Raw genomic sequence first — 23,372 nt, forward strand, 5'->3', positions numbered from 1 at the left:
CAGGTGTCAGGCTCAGTTGATAAGTTGGTGGTGCTAATTCTCCAGTTAGGTGCCATTTAGTAAAGTGTGTTATGAATATGATATTTAAGTTTGTTTCATGTCTTAAATTGTGGAGTGTTACAGTCTCTTTATCGCTCCACAGACATCTGATGTTCTCAGCTGCCACTATTTATCGTCTCTTCATATATATCAAGATTTATTTAGTTTTTTGATTGCACTTTATTTGCTGAAGATGAGTCACTCAGGTATAGTTCCATCATTGTTCAAAGTCAAAGAATAACTTCATGATGTTAGTTGTAATGAACAAATATATTTTAAAATAAAGTACATTTCTCTGCATTTATAGTTTTCTACTGAACCGAAACGTACCGAACCGTGGCTCCACTGTATCGTACCCAACCCAACCGTGGATTTTGTGAACCGTTACACCCCTATTATTCATACATAATGCATATTGTTGACTCACAATACAAACATATGTATACAGCATGTGGTTCATTCCACTTATATGTACATTATATGCAGTAATCGGCACAATCTGCCATCATTTTCATGAAATATACAGTCTGGGACGATGAATGTAGCAGGAGACTCATTAAATGTCATGAAGCATGACACCTTCCTGCTAATCATTCACGTAAGCCCCAAACCTGACACATCCACCGCCACACACAACACATCTCTACCGTCGATTCTCACACACACACACACACACACACACACACACACACACACACACACACACACACACACACACACACACACACACACACACACACACACACACAGTAAGCGTACAGTGGTGCCCCGAGGGTGGCGGCAGCTTTGATGTCCTCAGCCTCTACAAATACACAGAAGGAGAAAAGGGGGGGGGGGTTGCTGCAGCAAGGAAACTTGGATACACAACATGATGAAAGGAATCCTCTTGTTAAGAACAAAGGTTTTAGGCTCATATTAAAGTGCTTCATGAATCGCTGGGCTGTAAAGAAGAAGGGATGTAGATGGACTGACGTGCTCAGTCAGATACACACAGTGCGCTGCGCTGCACTCTGGTCTCCATGCAGTCATAAACAGGAGCGCGGCTTTCCCCTTGTTTAAAGCTGCAATATGAGTCTCCTATGAATATCTCCACTAAATGACAAAACAGGCTACAAGGACAACTGCAGTGCGCACTGAGCGGCAGTGCGAGCGTACGAGAAAGGCTTTCCACAAGACTGGCAAATTATTTAGAGCTGTTTGCCGAATAGAATTCCAGCTTATGCAACTGCAATCGCTTCAGCTCACGCTTTTAACACGATGCTATTTTGGGAAAGTTCAAATGTTCAGACGTTACTGTTTCAAGGCAACCAGTGATTGCCTCCTTGGACATTATTAGGAGGCTGTAAATCAACGGTGACAGCCTCACCATGCAAAGAAGGCTCGTTATGTGCATTCATGATGTTTACAGGGATGCAGAAGGCAGAAACTTCTTATCTCTACGTCACATCTTGATTATAATTATTTTTTCTTGATCACATTTCAATCTTTTTGTTTTCGAAATGTCTCAAATTATGTTTCTTGGTGATATTGATGTAACAGATGAAACCACTTGGTGGACTGTTCGGGTCAGATTGATCTCTAAGTGGATGATTATTATAACCAAATTAGTTTTCTTTATTTGTCACGCAGATAATCGAATTGACTTTTCTGTATTTATTCCATGAATAGAGAATAAGGAATAGGACGGCTTTGCTATTTACCAGCTGCCAGTTCTTCTAACCTTTCCCTCACCAAGGGCTCGCTTTGGGTTTTGCCGTTTTTCTGCCTGCTCTGTTTTAGAATTCACGTCAACTGGAAGTATCGACAGTGTTTTCATTCAGTGTTGTTTTTCCCGTCCATCCAAAAATGCTCTTTATGGTTTCCTCTATTGATCAGAATTGACTAAATGAATTGACTGAATCTTAAATCGTTCCTTGTTTGACTCTAAATGGACAATAATGTACTAAATGAACATCATGCTGTATTGAAGAAGACTTGAAACTAGAGATTGAGACATAAACTCATGTTTACAATGTTTACTGAGGTAATAAATCAAGAGAGAAGTAGAGTAATTTTCTCATAGACTTCTATACAACCAACTTCAAGTCTTTTTTCCAGAAGATACGTGTGTAAACGGAAAGTTGATGATCAATAAAAACGCACAGAATAACGATGTCTTTGGTCGCAGTCAGCTGTGTGTGTAGTTCCGTTAGCTGTTAGCTGATAGCCAAACACATCGTCCAAAACAAGATTTACCATCAAACACACAACCAATCTCACTACGTATCTGCTGGTGAAAATGGTAATAAATTGCATCTTAAAACCCAAACCACCTGAAAGAGTTGTTTTACTGTAAGTTTTGCACGACAGTTCCTGCCATTTTCTGGCCATTAATATCACATCATGACTAATGTTCAATAATTTCCCATTCAGAGTTGCCATCAAGATGTTACCTCCCAAAAACACAGCTGTGTGTGAGGCACATAAGCCGACTGAAAGCACATTTTCACAACAGCACGACGCCAACGATCACTGAGGAATCGGAGCCATGAAGATGAATATCAACAGCTCTGATGGGAAATAGATGTGTTTTACTCAACCGCGCTGACTCGTGAGGAATTTAAGAGTCGCCTCGCTGACAAAAGTGAGATTTATGCACAATAAAACAAAAATAGATGAATACAGACACCAACAAAGTCTTTGGTAAAGACAGAAACCAGCACTGCAGAATTAATAACGAAGGAAAACACAAGATCAAATACTAAATAAATGATGTAAAAGCATTCTAGTGGAAAAGGTAATATGATAAAATATATTATAAAACAGAATTGTTTTGGAATAACCGCATATTATATCTGTCGTGAGGCTGTCGGTACCTTCAAAACACAATGGGATTATAAAGCAAAGGGTTTTAGTAACAATCTTTTTGTATGTCACATGTTATAAAACCTCTAAATACTTAAAGGCTTATATAATGTTGATGCACAGTGACAACGGAACAGAAAAGTGAATGTGTCCTCGGGCTCCTGAATTCATCCTTCACCATATAATATAGTTTTGTTTGGTCTTGTGTGTATTTTCTTATGTGGCAAAATGTGATTTAAAAAATACATTTCGTTGCGCAACTCTGTTGTGCAATGACAACGAAGTCAACTTTGAAACCTGAATGTGATGTATTCAGGACCAAAACTACCGTGTGACCTCGACTGTGTTTACCTTCGCATTCTTCACAACAAATCCAAACTGGGGTTTTGATTCGCTGTCACAGAAAGATAGTGCTGAGAATTGTTGGCATTGCAATGTATTGACTGCACAAGCACAGCACGTACTTTGGGACATGAAGGCCGGACCTTGGGTTGCAAGTGTTGAATTAGTTTGACCCATCCACCTCCACTCCCTCGCAATATACGTAAGTGTCCTCTCTTTTCTCCGTCGTCGTAGCATCTTCTTGCGGTCGCATTTACATTGCAGTCAGAACACACTACGTGGGGTCTTATTGCACGCAAAGTGACCTACAGATTGTCCTGATATTCATATGCCAATTAATGAGAGTGGGCTGCTACTTTTACTTAAAAGTTACTTTGTGGAATTTTTAATTGTTTAAATTGAATACCGATCCCTCTATCAGACCTCCATCAGCAAACAAGACCATCAGAGAGAAGATGGTCTAGAGTTATTCTTAATGCTCGTCATCGGGGCCACCACGTCGGATTTTGGTGAAACCAGATGAAATCATGCAGGTCCAGATCCTCCAGCAGAGACTGGTCCACCGTGGACAGACCCAGATCCTCCAGCAGAGACCGGTCCACCGTGGACAGACCCAGATCCTCCAACAGAGACCGGTCCACCGTGGACAGACCCAGATCCTCCAGCAGAGACCGGTCCACCGTGGACAGACCCAGATCCGGCTTCACCTGCAACCTTGGACCTGTAGTCGGAGCTCCGGAGGGAGGAGGAGAGCTCAGCTCCCGGCAGCTCCTCCTCCTCCTCCTCCTCCTCCTCCTCCAGGAGCAGCGCTTCTCCTCTCTGGGAGCCAACACCAACACCACGCTGCTGGAGACCCAGGACATATTGTTGGACCCGCTGGAGGGAAGGGAGGCACGGGAGAACCAGAACCAGGACTGAGAGCGGCAGACTGTCAGACCTGCTGCAGTAAAATGAGGTTTTCTAAAGGGAGTCTGGTGCTCTTACGTCCACAAATCCTGAGAGTGAAAAATGAATGAGTCACACCTGGGTCATCATTGGTGTGACTGAATGTGGTGACTCAATACCTTTTGTACGTAACGATTAAGTATTAATTAACGCTGTTTAATTAATACATCAATTCAACAAGGGGGTTTCACATGAGTGGACACAAAACAATTAAGTAACCGTGAAAGCATGCGAGCCGACCTATTGTTCACCGAGCATGCGTTTGTGTGTGAGCCAAATGATGTCTGCAGTTGGTGCAATGTAATTACGCTGTACTCTCTCGCTCAGAGACAAACAGATATGCTGCACATGCAAAGAGATGAGATGTGGGCGGCAGAAAAGAATGGCTCTACTTCTACCTACGCGTCTTTATTGTGTAAAGAAGAACATGAAGATGCGAAGAAGTGTGTCTCCAGGCAAAGAAATAGTTCTGCTGTTGCCTTGAAGCAGGCGCCAACACTCTGGTTCTGAAAAGTGAAGCCAAAGCTGAAGTGCCTTCAACCGGCATTCTTTCTAATGTCATTTACTAAATGAACATCATGCTGTATTGAAGAAGACTTGAAACTAGAGCTTGAGACCATAAACTCATGTTTACAATGTTTACTGAGGTAATAATCAAGAAACATTTTTATTGTACTTCCTGATACTTTGGTTGTACTTAGCTCCGCCCTCTCGTGTCACTTCTGGTTGCAAAAAAGCAAGATGGCGACGGCCAAAAACCAAACTAACTCGTTATTATGAAACCCACTGCTGCTCTTGACATGACCCGCCCTGTGCAGCATTTGAGCACTAGGATTGGCCAGGCGTCCACGCTCACCGATGTACTGGTCGTCTGTGCCTCGACCAGCTACGCAGGGCGGGTCTGGCCAAAAAGAGCAGTGGGATTCATAATCACGCGGAAGGCCAAAATGTCGAACTCAAGGCTTCCAAACGGCAGTCCACAAACCAACGGTCACAAACCAACGGTCCACAAACCAACGGTCCACAAACCAACGGTCCACAAACCAACGGTCACAAACCAACGGTCACAAACCAACGGTCACAAACCAACGGTCCACAAACCAACGGTCCACAAACCAACGGTCCACAACCCAACGGTCCACAACCCAACGGGCGAATACGTCCACTTCTTAAATCCAGTCTGTGGTAGGAAAGGACAAACAAGCATCTTTTTCTATTTGTTTTAGTGCTGACAGCCTAAAGGTAAAATACCCATCATTCGGGACGGTGAACAGAGGAAATTGAACTTTAATTATTTATAACCTTTTTTCCAGCACAGGCTGCCTCCACAGAAAAAACTAATTGGGCTTAAAGTCGTTACCGCAAGTTTGGCGTCTCCTTGTGTTCCCAAAGGAGACAACAGGAGTAACAATGCTCAGATCTAGCCTCAATAAACCTAATAATACCTTACATCAGCATAAAAGCCATGTATATTTCAAGAAGGCCTGACATGTCTGTCGTGAAACATTAAGAACAGAAACTCAAAGAGCCAGTGGAAGCAGTTTCGGGGCTCTTAATGTGTTGACATGTTCAAAATGTAGACGCATCAAATTATTTTCCTCATTAAATTATCTTTTAACACTTTGGGTTGCATTGAATGCATGAATTGTGCTACACGAAAAATAACATTATTAGTAATAATTACAATAATTTGTATTATTATTATAACGACAATTATTATTATTATTATTATACATGAATACATAAAGACATTTTAGTTTTTGTTATTAATATTCTTATTTTAACAGCAATACTACTACAATAATTCCGATGACATTCATGAGAAGAACAATTATTAATACTTATTATTTTTGTATAAATATCAATACATTATATGCATGCAGCATTGTGCAGTATTTGTGATTTTCATACAGTATAATAAGACTGCAGGAGGCAGAGAAACACTGTAAACCGGGCTTTGGCTTTTTAACCTATAATCACTATTACAGATTTAGCTCCATCATTAAGTCAAGATTAGGACAAAGTAGCAGCATTTATGAGCTGCTACGAGAGAGGTTTGGTAATCAGCACCTTGATTCACAAAATAGCTCCAAAGAGGCCAAATCATCTGTGACCAAACTGCTTCTGCATCAGTCGGAATCAAACTTTTTAACAAGATTTTAATACGTCAAGCAGAGCAGTCTGGAAAGTCAAGACGAAATGAAAGAAACACCGACTGCGTCAACAAAGAGAAACAGCTGAAACAAAAAGAAAACGTGCAGCCCCCTGCTGGCCATTAGAAAGAATGCACGTTTAAAGCTTCACGTTTTACAACCGGAAGGCCTATAAATAGCACATTTTAAGGACATTCCGCGTGTCATGATAACGCATTTTAGGCTTTTTTTTTGCATGTGATTTTATGGCACGTTGTTACTGTGACAAGGCCGCAGTTGGGTTTACGCAACAAAAACACGTGGGAAAACATGACGGTTGGGCTTAAAACAAGTACGTAAACCAAGTGAAACACGACACAAACAACACAACTTTAAAATAACTCGACAACACTTTGGGACAAGAAGAAGAAGCGTTTTCGTTTGACCCATCCACCTTCCCTCCTGAATAGAGAAAGAAGTAATCGTTGTAATTGCACATTAAATTACTTACTAATTGTCATTCACACGTCATTTGGTGAGAGCGGACTGGGTTAACGGTTAAGACATTAATATGTCACTGTGTGTGAATAATGGTGGCAGGCTGATTAACACATCCAAGCTGTTAAGAAGAACTGCGGGTGACTTCCATTAGTTACACCTTGCGGCTCTCATTAGTCTGGCTCATGCGACACAGTAAACCGATGGCCGATGAACAACCGGTATCTCTGACTCAATCATATGTTCTTTCACTTTGCAAATTGACAAGGAAATTGCATCCAGGTGCGGCATTAGTCAGCCTGTGACAAACGCTGCCAACACCTCAGAGGAAATCTTTCAGACCTGCACAGAGCGGTAATTACCACCTATTAATATCTCCATCTATCTTCATCCATATCTCCGTCAGTTCATCAGGCAAAAACAACAACCTGCAAACACGATGCATGCATACAGTACGTGTCACATCCGTCATTTGCATTCTGCCACTAATCCCTCCGAGCTCCGAAGGTTATTACCATGCTTGCCTGTCAAACGCGGCCCAAGAAGAGACAAATGTGCTCTCAGTGTGGATTTGTATTTATGGGCAGAAAGGGAAGAAAAAGAAATCCCCCGAGGACGGGGGGGGGGGGGGGTTGTTGTAAATACACATGTTACACAAACACGCGTCTCGCATTCTGTAAAAACATACACGCATGAACCACCACGCCCACTGTGTTGACACTGTGATGGTTACTTGACATACATACAGTTCACTCCCACTCCTAGATTATACTCCTTTAAAGAAATTTAAAAAAAAACATCTATTTACAGCACATTACTTTCAACAAAATCCTCTTTCACTGAGAAAGTATCCAACTCATTGTTATTTGCAGATAAAACTGAGAAGGCTGTGATGTGTCAATGTTTCCTCAGCCGCTGTAGCGAATGGTTTTTTTAACAGGCCACACACAGAAACACACAGAGACATCTGTCCGCCCTCCTTCACTGCATTAAGAGGGTATCGCATCAAAGCACGTGCGCAGCACAACACAGCCGAAATCCCAGTGCGAGGAACGTCATCAGGGGGAGTGTTCAGACAGGTGGCTGAGTGCAGGCAAAACACCTGCTTGATCCAGGAGACGGAGAGCACCAGAGAGATACCCAGCGATGAAGTCCCCCGGAGCCCAGATGAAACGACTCGGATCACGACATATCAATTGGTGCACGAGTGTGTATTGTGTTAGTATTAGTGATGTTACGAGATGTGCCGACGCTTCGAAGCGTGTGTCGAGTAATGGAGGGGGCGTTTCCTTGAAGCGCGTATCGAGGCGTGCTTCATGTAGGGGAGGAGCCAAAAATGATGACGTCCGAAGCCTCGCTGCCCGGCTGTACCACGTGACTGCTTCGGGAAGTGGTTCAGAGTTTGCCGGGAGGTTCGACAGCAATATAAACCACTCAGGCTCCATTCAAAATGTGGGTTGTTGGTGGAGAGTTGCGGTCAGTTGAGAGTTTGGATAGTTTGGAGAGAGAGAGATAGTTTGGATAGTGTTTATATAGTTTGGAGAGTTTAGAGAGAGAGAGATAGTTTGGAGAGTTAGGAGAGTGAGGAGAGAAGGATAGGTGATGGAGCCAGCTAGGAAGAGGAGGATTTCCCCTGTGTGGGAACACTTTGATTTGATAACTCCTAATAAGGTAAGCTAAAGCTAACTCTATTTCAGACACATTAGGTTTGCTTATCAAGAACTGTATTTTTCACAGTTTCTTCTTTTATTCAAAGGTGAGGTGTTTATTGTGCTCCAAGGAGCTGGGGTACAATAACAACACCTCATCCATGCTAAGGCATTACCTTATGCATGAGAATAAGGAGGAAACTGGAGCTTCAGCCAGCCATTGTAAGTGATTACAATATTACAAATGCACCATCACAATTTGTCCCTGTTCACTTTTGTGTATTGTGCAAATTAAGACAGGTAACAGACACTGTATTTATTCTCTTTTAACCAGCCACCAGAAAACAAGAGCTGGATGAAGCCCTCGTCTCCATGATAGTGACGGACACACAGCCCTTCAGTATTGTGGATGATGTTGGATTCAGGGCATATGTGTTTGCGTTTTTGTGCACGCCAGCATCTTCTGTACCCTGTGAAAGGGTGTTTTCAAAGGCCGGAGAGGTCGTGTCAAAAAAAAAGGAATCGTTTAAAACCAAACACTGTTGAGAAACTGTTATTTTTGAATAAAAATGAATAAAATGTCCCGTGTCCTGTACATCACTGTCCAAGTTCCACAAGCATATTCAGTCCCCTCTTCCTAGTTCCACAAGCACTTTCACTGTCCTCTGCCTGCTTAAGCCCATGCCATTTTCCTAAAGTGGCATAATAACATTATTACACAACCTGCCATAACATGATACTACCATTTTGGGAAAATGTACACACACAGAACACATTAAAAAAATATTTTATTATGCACATATGTCATAATTTATGTACAGAAATTATTTGGTCATACATTTTTGTAATTCATAGTCATTCCCAACAGCCATAACAGACACAACAATTCAATGCATCACATTATGTGGTTCAGATACAGCTGCCTGTGATTATACACTTGGCCAGTAGGTGGTATCGTGTGCACATGAAGCATCGAGTAATGAACCCTTTCTCGAACCAATTGGCTGAAGTGTTGCGAGGCCTCATGAGGCTTCATCTCGCCATCACTAGTTAGTATGTGTGTGTGTGTGTGTGTGTGTGTGTGAGCTCCATCTTTCCTCAAGGACCTTGGTCCACGGTGTTCTGCTGAGGCTGTCGATAGTGTTTGAAACACAGATGGAGAGCTTTCAGCGGCAGTGTTCTCATCTAAGCTGACAGTCTGCAGAGGAGCCGAGCTGCTGATGTGTGTTAACGTTACAATCGCGTCATGTGTCACGCAGGCAATTGTCCGTCATGTGGTGCCGGTTTGCCTTCTGCAGCTGCTGTGATGAAACTCACGAGGCTGAAATGGATTCAGCACAACCAGCGGCGGCAGGAAAAGCAGTTTTTAATGAATCCCATTTGCGGTGATGTTTTTCTTTGTGGGGTCCTGGAATCAAGGTCCAGAAAAAGAACATGTTTGTTCGATTGTTTGTGTTTCTATGGTGACGTTACACAACAAGACGTATTATGACGTCTCATCCTCACTGTGGAGAAAATGTGTTGCAAGTGAGCAAACTTGAGATAATCTTGTTTTATCCGTCCAATGGTGATACAGTCGTCTGTCATGATATGATAAAATACAATGTTGTGTTTAAATGTAACACATTTGTCCTTAACCGCATATACACACTGTATTTGATATGTTGTGCTTGCTGAGTGGATTGTGTCGTTTCTGAGTCTTAGCCATAGAAATAAAATAAGAGTCGAGCAGACATTTTCATTCGAATTAACTTTTTTATGTGCACTAACTTCTTTATAAAGTAAACTGAGACCACACCCACCTGTCACTCAAAGGAGGCCACGCCCTCAATTATTTCTAACTTTAAGCCTTAATATAATTCTCTCTACTGACCACCAGGGGGCGACTCCTCTGGTTGTATAGAAGTCTATGAGAAAATGACTCTACTTCTCTCTTGATTTATTACCTACACAGCTACACAGTGATTGACAGGTCGCTACCAGATCCGTACTGTACATGGCGTCTAGCGATGATAAGCGAGTTGCGTGACTAGCTTTACCAAATGTCATTGTTGACCTTAGCTTTTTGCACGGGACACAAACCGTGGTCTGTGTTTGTTTGACCGCCTACAGACACTGAAGAGGCCTCAGCGTGTCGTCTTCAGACATCGAGGAGCACCGAACTAACTGTAGTATTTGACGCACTGGGAGCGAGTTGGTCGCGTAGCTAACTGAACCAAATGCCAAAGCTAACATTAGCACGCTAATACAAAATAATATTATATGTAACAATGTTGAATAAAGTCAACTTATCAGTTGGTGAAATGCTGTATTACAATGATGTAAATTGGGAAAATGAACAACACAGCTCACAAAAATAACACGTTATGCCTGGCGTCGGTTAGCTTAGCATGATCAAATACTATAATTCCTTATATTATACAATAATAATATGTGTTTAATTACGCTGAGTGTATTGTTTTTTCCCATTGGCAATGTTACAGTGAGTAAGATCATTCCTGCATGTCATTACTACCTGCTTGCGCCACTGTAAGTACATCATATGTATCTGTAACAGGCATAATGATGGGAAGCTGCAGTCTTATTGAATGAAAGTCTTCATTTTTCTCACTATACCACCCTCGGAGGAGCAGCTGATCTGCCCCCATGCAGCATGGGTCAGATGGTTAACAGCGATCAGTGTTGCGTCGTGAATAACTTGCTCCCAGAGATGAAAAAGGGTTTGATCATCAAAAGTGTGCAAATGTTTTTTTCTGGACGTAAACGACATGTTTCACTGAACAGGATCATTCTTTCTTTAATGGAGACGGCTTCAACGTACCGAGCGGTTGATGTGTTCTGCTGTATCGGCGTTCCTTCAGCTAAAACATGATTATGATGAAAACAACAGAAAAACATCTCATCAAACAGGCTTTCATATCTCCCTTCTGCATCAAGAAACATTCATACGTGTTATGTTTTGATGACTGGTTTTACGTCCTGGACAAAGTGGATATTTATACTCTTTCTTTCAAGCGACGCCTCCGTAGCTCATCATTAGCAACGCGACTGTTAGCTGAGCAGTTGTAATGTGGTGAGACAGGACTGTTGAGATGGGAGGCTTTATTAGTGCATGGAAATTAATTGAAACACTCCAAACACAAATTTGACTAATGTTCTGTTTTTTTTTAAAGAAAATGACTGCAGTGTTAAGACGATGTGACAACGATGAGACACCCTGCATGTGTTACTCAAACTCGTAACACAAATAGAAGTGAGTCAATTAGAGGAGAAATACAGCAAAAGCAGATATTTCTGATGCTGTCGAGAAACTTGATGTGGCCGACACGCGATAATTTACTTGTTTTATGTGGCTTATTCCTCAGTCGCTTAATATCTACAAAATAATGAGTTAGTGTCTCAAAATAATGAGTTGGTATCCTAAAATAATGACAATATCTCAAAATGATGAGTTAGTATTTTAAAATAATGACAATATCTCAAAATGATGAGTTAGTATCCTAAAATAATGACAATATCTCAAAATGATGAGTTAGTATCCTAAAATAATGACATAATATCTCAAAATGATGAGTTAGTATTTTAAAATAATGACATAATATCTCAAAATGATGAGTTAGTATCCTAAAATAATGACATAATATCTCAAAATGATGAGTTAGTATTTTAAAATAATGAGAGCCAAAAGGTGAGAGTGAAGCGCTGGATAGTCCGGCTGTTTTATTCCACAAACGCTGCACACATTTTATATTCATAGAAGACATTTATCTATTTTCAGTTAGTATTTTCCATCCTCCCTGAAGCTGATGAGCACATGGGGCACATCCAGCCCGTCCGTCCACCACAGACACACTAAATGGCTCCTTTAGCTCCCAGTGGCCAACTTCAAAACTGTGTGCTGCCACTCCAGTATCTCCAGAACCTCCAGTACCTCCAGAACCTCCAGTACCTCCAGAACCTCCAGTACCTCCAGTATCTCCAGAACCTCCAGTCTGTCCAGAACCTCCAGTACCTCCAGTCTCTCCAGAACCTCCAGAACCTCCAGTATCTCCAGAACCGCCAGTATCTCCAGTACCTCCAGTATCTCCAGAACCGCCAGTATCTCCAGTACCTCCAGTACCTCCAGAACCTCCAGTATCTCCAGTACCTCCAGAACCTCCAGTATCTCCAGAACCTCCAGTATCTCCAGTATCTCCAGAACCTCCAGTCTCTCCAGTACCCCCAGAACCTCAAGAACCTCCAGTCTCTCCAGAACCTCCAGTCTCTCTAGTACCTCCAGTATCTCCATTACCTCCAGAACCTCCAGTCTCTCTAGTACCTCCAGTATCTCCAGAACCTCCAGTATCTCGAGTGCCTCCAGTACCTCCAGTCTCTCTAGTACCTCCAGTATCTCCAGAACCTCCAGTATCTCCAGTGCCTCCAGTATCTCCAGTCTCTCCAGTACCTCCAGTATCTCCAGAACCTCCCGTACCTCCAGAACCTCCGTCATCAACTGGGAGCAGAGAGGCTCCACTGTGGCAACTCCAATCACAGGAGTCGAAACACAAACACCTTCCTGTCTGTTAATAATAATCCTCCTGTTATGAGGGAAAACATGCAGGCTGCCTTTTTATCTGAGACAGGTTGTGCTGCAGTGCCCTTTGTTCTGAATATGATTTGCAGCACTGTATCTGTTCTTTTGAATTACTAACCGAGACTACAATCATAATCTGCAAATGAATCTGGCTAATATGCAAACAATTCAAGGTTAAGGAGTGAATAATACTGTCTGGGCAGATAAAGAAAACATGCAGCTCCTGTTAGTGAATAATTCATGAAGGAATTATCAGGTTATTAATGCAAGGGCTGCGGTTTCTTACTGCTGTATTTTAAGCATTATACAGTTTGTTTTTAAGCCCTCCGTTTGGCTTTTGATGAACAAATCACCAAACATTCGGTGTAAAAAGTGGAGTTCTCGACCAAAGCGCAGAGCAAAAAGCTGGACGGACAGTCAGAGCAGAAACAGAGCGTCTGAGAGCTACCGAGCCTCCGTCAACACAACTCTCCAAACTTTTCCTGAAAGTATCCTCCGCCGGAGAAAGCACACACAAGTATCGGTAAGGTATTCCTGCTGACTCTCGACAGCTTTGTTTCCATGGCAACTAATCCGCAGGCTGTGGCAGTAAAGAAGTGAACTTCTCAATGAGAACGAGTCACTGTGGAGCACGGAGAGGCAGACTGTGAATGTTAATTATACCTCAGACCTACATAAAAACACAACAAATAAGAGCAAGATTCGGCATTTCTCTCTCCACTGTGTGTGTGTGTGTTCAAAAAGATATCATTTGATTTCCTTTGCATTCTCTCCAATGTCTACCAGGGGGCGACTCCTCTGGTTGTATAGAAGTCTATAGAGAATGACTCTACTTCTCTCTTGATTTATTCCCTCAGTAAACATTGTAAACATGAGTTTATGTCTCAATCTCTAGTTTCAAGTCTTCTTCAATACAGCATGATGTTCATTTAGTACATTATGGTCCATTTAGAGTCACACAGACCATAAAGCAGGGGATGCTTTAGGGCGGGGCTACACAGTGATTGACAGGTCTCTCTACCAGAGACGTATACGGCGTCTCTACGTCACTCCTCTGCTGTTCAAATATAGTCACTTCTGTTCACTGGTTGCATAAAAACAAGACGGCGACGGCCAAATTGCCAAATTCAAAGCTTCAGAACATCAGTCCACAAACCAATGGGGGACGTTTCGACGACTACTTCCACTTCTTATTCACTGGCTACAGCACGTCCAGCCTTTTGCTATAGCATGTGTGAAAAGGTGCAGAAATGTGAAAGGTTGAAAAGTAAAAAGGTTATCCCAGTAAGGTATCGGGATCGATGTGCGAAGGAGGCTTTAAAGTATTAGTCTGTGATAGACTGGAGAGCCAATTTATTTTGTCACAAAAAACATTTTAAATTGAATTTATCAGATATATTTTATTCTCAGTAGCTGATTCATATTGTGACGGCTAAGACAGATCAAGAAATATTTGACAGAAAACTGTTGGAATAAGAAGCTCCATTTTAAGAACTGCATGAGAACCAGTCGTAATACCAAATAGAGTGGATTCAGCTCTAGAAATGCTTCAGTGGCTGAGCAGAAAAACCCAATAAAAACGGGCTTGAATGAATCCTCTACGAAGTCTCTGCAGCGACTTGAAGATAGTTGTTCACAGAGGCTCCCCGTTGAGCTGGAGAAACACTGCACACTGTCTGAACAGTTGGAAAGAAATCCAGATGTGACAACCAAACAAAGACACATCTAAGAAGAGCTGAAGCTGTAATTTCACCCTCGAACTGTTTGTGTTTGAATGGGATAATAAAAACGAAAGAACTGGGGAAAAACAAAAGAATTAGAGCTGTGCTACGTTTTTCATTAAAAAGTATTCCGTGCCGATTGTCAACAACAAATCACTTTTTTTCCCACTTTGAATTCAGTGCGGCACACTTCAGGACACCATGGGGGTTTCAGAAAGTTTGTAAACTCTTCACTTTAAAGTCATGACAATTGATTTTTCCCTCTGAGGCAACAGCATGATCTGCATCCAGGGAGCCAGCCTCTATAACGTTAGACCAAGTCCATTAAGGGCAGCTGCGATCGGCTGCCGGAAACTAATGTAAATGAGTGTCAAGCTCTTACTTCGGACTCATCATATCAAGAAACATGTAGAGAGAGAAATGGCTCGATGAAAGGGAAGCAAAGATATAAACCATACAAACAGAAATGTACAGGAAATACTTTGACTGTGTGGGACGCCTGCGTGTTTTAAAAAAGATGCAAAATTACATGTCATGTAAAGCTTAGTCTGCAGTTGTTGCACCACAAAGAAGGTTAAAACGAACTATACACAGCATGTCAATGCTTGCTGCTATTTTCATCACCCAAATCACTCTAAACAAACAGTTAAATAGAATATAAAGACAGGGGGAGCAAATTATGGTGGGCAGAATGAGATGTAGTGGAGGACACATCAAGAAATACAGTGTGGGGGGGGGGGGGAGACAACCCTGCCTTGTGTTGGTTGTTTTCTGTTAAACAGGGCGTGAGACTGGGAGTCGGCAGCAGTGAAAAGAGTGCGGTTGCATGGGCTCGTGGTTTTCACTCGGCAGCGACGTCTCAGCAGAGCTCTCACCGAGGAAGGAACAGAGGCGACGAAACAGACCCTTCACAATGTGAGAGGCCGCGCTGCTGCCTCGCATCCTGAGAGGACGAGTGGGAGAATAAAACAACAACCGTGTGTGTGACATCGAGTGTGTACAGCTGAGAGCAAAATTACTGTCGCTGTGACTTTGGCTGTCAAACGCACTCTTTATTCCTCTTTATTCATTGTCGAGGGCAACCTCAAGCAAATCTGTCCCCTCCATGACCCGAATGGAAGAAAAGTACATTTATATATATAAATATACAATACATGTAGGACTACAGAGTTGAATATATACAAGTGTATGAGAATATTGTTGTTATATTGTGAATAAAAAAGGATTATATATAATTTGTAGTAGCACTTCTTTATTAGTAGAATTTACCTTTTGCTCAGTCCCGCCCCTCGAACGCAGACTGGCCAATCATAGCGTGGCATCAGCTCGCTGCAACTATTGGTCTCTGCTCCTCAGGCGCTCATCAATGGTTGCAGATGTTCTTCATTTACAGGATGGTTTAGTGTATTTGGAGCTGGTCATGGTTAAACATTGTGTAATAGTTACACTCGTTACTCGTTAGATGCTGGAAGGAGATGTTTCCAAAACATCTACAGAACAATTTGTGGTGCGAGGGATCATAAAACTCACGGTTTGGATCATATCTTGGTGTTGAATCACAGATCAGATCAGCACAAAAGAAACAAATTGCAGAAAATATAACTTTAAGAGATTTATTGATCGCGCTTTTTTGCTGACGATACCGATTGACTGTTGTTGAAGATCCGTATCGACCGTTCCAGATCGTTTGTTGTTGTTTACTTTTGTTACAGCAGCTGGTAGACAAGGCTCCAGACAATTTGTTTTCGCCATCGTCCCAAAAATATTTCCAACTGCTCTGAAGTCAGTGTAAACTACAGACTGTATATAAGAAGTGAACGTAGTTGTCGCGACGTCATGCGTTGGTTTGTGGACGTTTTGAAGCCTCGAATTTGACGTTTTGGCCGTCGCCATCTTGGCTTTTTTCAATCAGTGAACGGAAGTTACCATATTTGAACCGTGGAGGAGTGACGTAGAGACGCCACATACGGCTCTGGTAGTGACCTGTCAATCACAGTAGCCCCGCCCTAAAGCATCCCCTGCTTTATGGGCTGTTTGACTCTAAATGGACCATAAGTTACTAAATGAACATCATGCTGTGTTGAAGAAGACTTGAAACTAGAGATTGTTGGCAGCCCACTGCTCCCTATATACAGGGATGGTCAAATGCAGAAGTCAAATTTCGAGTATATGTATATGACAATAAAAATGGTTTCTTCTCCTTTCTATTGTGTTTTTGCACTACCTCTCACCGTGCACCGGACTCCATCCTGGATCCCCTTACGTCACCTTGCTCCTGACTTCCCTTCAGATACTGTCTATTTTTCATCCCTGTGCTCATGCAATTCCCTCTAAGATCAGAATCAAAAACTAAAGAAATACCTTACGTATGTTACTTATTTTCAACAGAACACAAGTGGGCTTAAAAACTGCTGGCATGAAATATAGTGAGGGAACAAAGGGGAGAGAGGACCGGCTGCAATCTGGCGAAAAAAGAAGAAAAAGAAAAGTAGGCTCCTGAAGGAACAGAGGGAGAAATTGGGGGAATTTAGAGCAGAGCAGTGCACACACACACACACACACGCACACACACACACGCACACACACACACACACCTGCAGCACAATGCAGCCTTGTTATATCCACCTTCAGTAGAGCCAGTGTTCAGGGCCATTATCCAGGGGGTTGCCACACCTACGAGCCCACAAGTTGAGCTCCCGTTGGACAAACGACTAAAGAAAACACCTCCAACATGTTTCCACCGCTTCCGTCAAAATAGCTGGAATGCCATTAAACGCCATGGCAATTTAAAAAAAATAGTGTATCAGCAGCAGGTCTGGTCTTGGCCAGTGATTGCAGGCTGAGCGTAAAGTCATCAGCTCCAGTACGGCTGGAGCTGATGACATGAGGGAGGACATGGGGGTAGAAAGCTGTCTCCCTCTCTTTGCTGTCTCTGTCTGCACATCCTGGAACGTGTCACGGCAGTCTGACTGTCACCGAGAGCTGGAGATTTCATGAGCAGCAGTCATTAGGTTTATATATAGAGCATGGGTTTATTCATGAGGGGAAACATGTGCCCTTCAATAGTCAGAGTCATCAATGTGTGCAGGCTGGTCCCATCCAGCGATCGTGGCTATACCTACGAAAAAGAATGCGCTCTGATTGGTAGACAAGCCACAATATCAATTAATCCACGTCACCGTGAACCGGGAAGTATAAAGACCGCAAAAGCACACACAGGGCGGGTAGGAGGGATGACGGGTCAGACGATGATTCACCCGGTTTATTCCCCGTCAACGGTGATTTATTTGTCACGAAACTGCCGTAGTTCAGGAACAGCACTTCTGTAGTAACGACAAACTTTTCCTAAACCAAACCGAGTATTGTTCTGTCGTTTATTAAACCTAACTCAGTATTTCACCATCTTTTGCTAAACCTAAGTAAGTATTTTCGTTGCCTGAACCTAACTGAGTTTCCTGTGAGGACAGAGGTTTATTTTGAAGAGACTGTATGAATATAACGAGCATAAATTGACACGTGTTTCTGGACTTTGGTCGGAAAAGGCAGGAAAAATGAGGAGTAACTTTTCGTAGAATTGTGATGGAATTGAATTCTTTGAAGTCTCCTCGTCTGTTTTAATCACTTTTCATTGAAATACAGAGCACTATCACTTCAGTCAACATCTACATTATCGTTATCCAAAGAATATCTGAAAAGGACTTTCATCAAACACGTTTTAATACGTTATCATAATGCATCTCAACGTTGATGTATGTTGTTTATATAACATAAGTTCTTCAGCGTACAGAGTGAGAGTTTTTGTAGCCGAGAAAAAAAGTCAAAGTGTTGCTTCTTATTCAAATGTCTTGTAGCCGCATTGCATTCTGGTCTGTTGTGGTTTCTGCCAGAGGCACATAAAAGTGTAAAACTTCTCACTAAACATGTCTCCGTGTTCGACGGTCGACGATCAACACAAACTGTCAAAAAATCTCTCTGTGACGAATGGGCGATTTACTTTCCTACTTTAAAAATAAAATAAAAAAAATACACACAAAACAACAGGAAGATGTTCAGCTCGAACAGTTTTTAGTGTAGACCCCTTTAATGCTGCCTACATTGACGTTTCCATCAATGTTTAATGTGCCGCATGTAATGTGGAGCAGCTCCATGTGGGAGACTTTAACCTAACATAAGGGCACATTGTACGCCAGTGACTTCCTCTGCACTCTGCCAGCCAGCCACGGCTTCCAGAAATCACTGAGGCCTTAAGTTCCTGCAACAACTCCAGAAAAAAAGAAAAAGAAAAGTGATGGGAGGGAATCACCGGAGGAATGGTCGGTATTCTGAAATGTTGTTCTTCTCCACAAGTTTATTTCTGTCTTTCATCGAGGCCCCCGGGGGAAACATTCCTCAGCCAATCAGAGAGCTTCATTCTCACCACATCACCACGTTTGCACAATCACAACATGAAAAAACGAGAGACAACAACTAACAAGCTGCGGGGGAAAAAACATCCAAAAGAGTCAAATCACAGAGAGCGAGCTCAAGTATGATTAATGTAATCCCAGCCTTTAAGTAAACATTCCCGAACCGATTCACACAAGATAAATGCAACCAGGACGTAGTTTATCCATTCTCATTAGACAAACTCAGCCGGCACAAGCACACCTATTTATCAAAGTTAAATCTCTAAAACAAGGTCACTGACATCAGTGTCGGAGCTGGAATACAGAGTTAAAGACAGGAAGAAGAGAAGAGGAGAAGTCAGGAATAAGAGTTAGTGGATTTAGTCTCATTTAAATACAGAGAAATGACTTACCACTCACTTATCTCACTCCCGGCTCTCCCTCTTCTTCCCTCAGAGTAAACTTCTGAAGTTGTTTCTCTCCACAGACTCCCTCTCTCTCTCTCTCTCTCTCGCTCTGTCTCTCTCTCTGTCTCTCTCTCTCTCTCTCTCTCTGTCTCTCTGTCTCTCGCTCTCTCTCTCTCTCTCTCTGTCTCTCTCTCTCTCTCTCTCTCTCTCTCTCTCTGTCTCTCTTTCTCTCTCGCTCTTTCTCTGTCTCTCTGTCTCTCTCTCTCTGTCTCTCTGTCTCTCGCTCTATCTCTCTCTCTCTCTCTCTCTCTGTCTCTCTCTCTCTGTCTCTCTCTCTCTCTCTCTCTGTCTCTCTGTCTCTCGCTCTATCTCTCTCTGTCTCTCTCTCTCTCTCTCTCTGTCTCTCTTTCTCTCTCGCTCTTTCTCTGTCTCTCTGTCTCTCTCTCTCTGTCTCTCTCTCTCGCTCTTTCTCTGTCTCTCTCTCTCTCTCTCTCTGTCTCTCTGTCTCTCGCTCTATCTCTCTCTCTCTCTCTCTCTCTCTCTCTCTGTCTCTCTCTCTCTGTCTCTCTCTCTCTCTCTCTCTGTCTCTCTGTCTCTCGCTCTATCTCTCTCTGTCTCTCTCTCTCTCTCTCTCTCTCTCTCTCTCTCTCTCTCTCTCTCTCTCTCTCTCTCTCTCTCTCTCTCTCTCTCATGGATGCACGTGCACATGTGAGAGATAGAAACAGCAGAAGGTCGACATCCAGTGGTGAGTAAAGCTATCACACTTAATGTAAGACAGTCCTCCTTTGTGCCACTGACAGTTTGCAGAAAGTCATTTACAGGCTATTGGCTCTGATTGAGGTGACGATTTAAAAAGCAGCATCAGATGAATACAAACAGCTGCTTGTAACAAACACAAGCAGACGTCCACAGACATGCTCTGTGGATTATAAACTCATCATTTTTTTGTTAGAGTAGTAATATTGTCATCGCGTTCCCATGACAGATTATTTCCACAGCATAACATGTTAAAGGAGCAGTATTTAGTACATACTAATGTCAAACTGTGACGCTACACTACGGGCGCAGTAAACATCTGGTTGACGTTGGGAATTCAAACAACAACAAAAAAACTGCAAACAGCAAATGTTCTTGTTGGTTTGAACTGAATGACCGCTGGTGCTGATGGGAATGTCATTTATTTTACCAGTACTTCATCATAAGCCAAAGAGTTATATAAATGTAATCATTTTATTCTGATGAAGGCGCCGTGATGAAAAGTTAAGGGATCACAGAAGTCAATAATTTCATGACAAAAAATCTCAAATGTGAACCTCAAAGTCAAGTCAAAAACGGGTATTTACCGATCAGACACAACCTGTCAATCACAGTAGCCCCGCCCTAAAGCATCCCCTGCTTTATGGTCTGTGTGACTCTAAATGGACCATAATGTACTAAATGAACATCATGCTGTATTGAAGAAGACTTGAAACTAGAGATTGAGACATAAACTCATGTTTACAATGTTTACTGAGGGAATAAATCAAGAGAGAAGTAGAGTCATTTTCTCATAGACTTCTATACAACCAGACTTCTTTCGAGTGTGGCATTTTAGCTGTCGCCATCTTGGTTTTTGGTCGTCGCCATCTTGGCTCTTGCAACCGGAAGTGACACAAGAGAGTAAAAATAAATGCTGCAGGAGTGAGTCAGCATTTTTGAACTTCTGGTTCCCTCGACTCAAAGTCAACGGGGCTTGTGGAAAATATGTATTTTTGACTTTGGGGTGAACTTAAATGCAGGAAACAATGTCATAGACCACACAAAAAACAGGAATAAGCATAGACCTACAACCTTAACATAACAAAGCTGCCACTCTGGGAAGATAAACAAGAACTATAAGAGAAGAGATCAAAAAGTTCATGCATCTGCAACTGCACTGATGGAGGTTTATATGTTTGCTTTTGGGTTGGAAATAGTTTGTTGAAGGAAGGTTTTTCACGCATGGAAAAGTACGAAGCTCATTGAAATCATTCAGGTAATGATCAACGCCCTGTAATTACTGTAAAAGAGAAATTATTGTTAAATAGCAATGTCAGTGAATGATACTGGAGTAAGTGACAGCATCATTAAGCTGCTCAAGCCTGAGGGCTGAAGTCTCATTTTTTAATACAGGCACATAAACTGAAATGTGCGCGAGGCAACCGCAGCAAATGTAATGGTTTCTTAAATTAAATTGTCCCCATATTATTGCTAACAAGAGTCGTGTTCAAGTAGCTGTTCCTGGAGGGCACAGAGATATGAACGGGTGCCTCAGAACAGTTATTGAGATAATCAAGCAACCAAAATCACACAGCAGGCTGTACTCTTTGTGTTATTACATGTACCACATGTTACATTGTTCATGTGGTAGTCTGCGATTCACAGAGTCATTTAAATCTCATTGCATAGCAAGTAAAAGATTCAAGATTGCAACCTAATTCCTTCAACAGACTTTAGTGTACCAGTGATTTTCAGAGAGGAGGGATGGAGGATATGGATTGTTTTCGGTCGATAAGATGACCGATACCGACCTGCCGATACCTACAGGGCATTTTTCAAAGGAAGCTCATAGCCTGCACACCTGAGGGTAAGAAAGGCTGAGTAGAGAGCAAAGATGGACTCTTTCATTCTCGATATCAGAATCAGAATCAGCTTTATAGGCCATGTATGCGGACCCATACAAGGAATTTGACTCCGGTTTCTCCGTTGCTGAAAACAGAGGTAAGTATATAACATCTATTCTGTACAAATATAAATATATCTATGAAAAGTATATATCTATATATGAACATAAAAAACAACAACCTGTTGTTTACACAACAAAGAATAGTTCTGACTCGTGAATGTTTATATATTCATCTAAAGTTCTTCAAATCTTGTAATGCAAAATGCAATTGCGTCTTCTTTGTGTAGATGCTGCACTTGTTCCGTCATTTGAAAGTAATTTGGTTTTGTATTAACGGAGGATAATTTATCCCCTATCATCTAATTATTGGAATAATAAATAACAATGTACATTTTCCATTATCAGACAATAATATATTGTGCATCCCTAATTATAAGGGTTAACAAAACTTCCTATATGCATGTGACATTTTGAATACAGGACTTTTACCAGTAATGGAGTACTTTTATACTCCGTTATTACTACTTTTAGACGTCAATACATCTTCTACATTACCTCATTGACTTATGAGACATATGTATATGAGGTATGCAGTGGTGAGATGTACCTAAGTACATTTACTATATTATTATTATTCTATTTAAGTGTAATTTTGAAGTATTTGTATTTTACGTTACTTTATACTTCTACTAGCCTACTTTATACTATTTGTTTTATATTTCTTCTCCACTACATTTTGGATGATTTGATAACATTAGTTACAAGTAACTTTGAAAATTAAGATCATTAATACAAAGTATAATCAATTGATAAATGTTTTATAAATGTATGTACTATAAAGGAAGTACATAAGGTAATTAAAACTGACCCCACCTTTACTAGCTGCAACATTAATAGCCAAATACTTATCACAAATTATAATACTGTAATATTCTGAACTTGGCCATGCTGCTTATGAGTACTTTTACTTTTGGTACTTTAAGGATATTGTGATGCTTGTACTTGTGTACTTGTATTTAAATTAAGTTTTAACTATGACTTGCATAGTTAAATCTGTAATACATTCGATTTGTAACAGTCATATATCTGCTTCTTGTCATTGTTCTTACAGTAATGTACTTCCTGTTCTGCACGAGCTTCCTTGAAGTCTAACCTGTCCGTAGCGCGTTGCCGCTCACTACTCTGCGCGCTCC

At 41.7% G+C, this 23,372-nt stretch overlaps 1 protein-coding gene across 2 annotated transcripts in view; it reads right to left on the reverse strand.

Moving 5' to 3' along the window:
- The window catches only part of tspan4a (tetraspanin 4a), a gene marked incomplete at its 5' end in the record, with an annotated part of 101,895 nt that extends 82,286 nt beyond the window's left edge, over positions 1 to 19,609 (reverse strand). Inside the window, one exon of one of the 2 annotated variants that reach the window (XM_079282079.1) lies at positions 19,549 to 19,609. Of the gene's footprint in view, positions 1 to 19,541 lie in introns of both variants that reach the window. The other variant, XM_079282078.1, reaches the window with a different exon arrangement.
- Between the last annotated feature and the right edge of the window lie 3,763 nt (positions 19,610 to 23,372).

The sequence above is a fragment of the Melanostigma gelatinosum genome (assembly GCF_949748355.1).
Source record: "Melanostigma gelatinosum genome assembly, chromosome: 2".
NCBI classification, from domain to species: Eukaryota; Metazoa; Chordata; class Actinopteri; order Perciformes; family Zoarcidae; genus Melanostigma; species Melanostigma gelatinosum.